At 27.9% G+C, this 1,188-nt stretch overlaps 1 protein-coding gene across 1 annotated transcript in view; it reads left to right on the top strand.

The window, feature by feature from the left end:
- Positions 1-348: 348 nt before the first annotated feature.
- Positions 349-1,188, top strand: part of LOC107458414 (probable E3 ubiquitin-protein ligase XERICO) — a gene marked incomplete in the record, with an annotated part of 1,782 nt that continues 942 nt past the window's right edge. Inside the window, 1 exon segment of the mRNA XM_052251806.1 lies at positions 349-442.

Raw genomic sequence — 1,188 nt, forward strand, 5'->3', positions numbered from 1 at the left:
TTTTTACATTACAATTGTATTTACTTATTTATGGATTACTAATAAAATAGAGATTTACATACCATTTTTTTATATGAATTTAATAGTTAAAAATTATTAAATAATAATTTAATTAAATTTATCGAATTTTTTAATAATTTTTAAATATTAATTTAACATAAAATAAGTTTTCACTTAATAATAATTATACTGTGCATTAGTACCCAAGAAAAAAATAATAAAAAAAAGGTTAACCATGGTTAGGAACACGTTTCGAGGAACAAAAGGGGTGGCTAACTAACCATGGTTAAAGGAGTGTGGTTAGTTGGCCCAAAATGCCAATTATCAGTGTTTGGAAGGTGGTGGGGTTCCTCTATCTATAAAGCAAAGAGAGAAATTCAGAGTTTCATTAATCAAAAACCCAGAAAACCCGTAATCTTCAAAATCCAATCTTCCAACTTGTAAGTCTCAAAAGCGCAATCTTTTTCTTCTGGGGGTTTGGTTTTCTCTTCTGGGTCATCTCTGAAATCAATCATGATTCATATTGAATTGTTTTTAGAAAAAATATAAAAATGCTAGATCGTGTGAATTATGTGTGTGTTCTTGTTCTGTTGATATGTGAAGTTTTGATTTTTATTGCTCCTGTAGTATTTATTATGTGCAATTTTAATGAATATTCTATTACATGAATGCTTCTTTTAGTTGGTTTCTGTTAGATCTCGCTGATGAAGAAGCTACCCTGAAATGCTTGTTACTTATTTTCCTCAATTTGTTCAATCTGGATTTTTTTACACAAAATTGCATGCTACTTAGGATTTTGTTTTTTTTTTAATTTGTTGCATCATTCTCATATTTTAATTTCCTGGTCTTTTGAAACACAGAATTTGTGCTTTCATTGATTTTTCCTTCTAATTCAAGCTCATGGCATGTGTCATGTGTGTGACTTTTTATTGTTCTTCTAATTGCTATCATGTTTTTTCTTTCATATTGCTTTAGAAATTAACTAGTGAAATCAGATACTATGTATAGAACTAAATAAGGAACCATAGAAAATAGCTATAATATGTTCAGGATTTAACCCCAATTTGTATGCTATTTCAATCTATAATTTTTATCATTCATCATCTTATTCAACTTGTTTTAGTTTATTTTAAGTTCTCTAATAATTTCATTAATATGATTACAGGTCAAAGCTGTTTTACCTTCCTC

Source organism: Arachis duranensis, chromosome 7 (genome assembly GCF_000817695.3).
Source record: "Arachis duranensis cultivar V14167 chromosome 7, aradu.V14167.gnm2.J7QH, whole genome shotgun sequence".
Taxonomy (NCBI): domain Eukaryota; kingdom Viridiplantae; phylum Streptophyta; class Magnoliopsida; order Fabales; family Fabaceae; genus Arachis; species Arachis duranensis.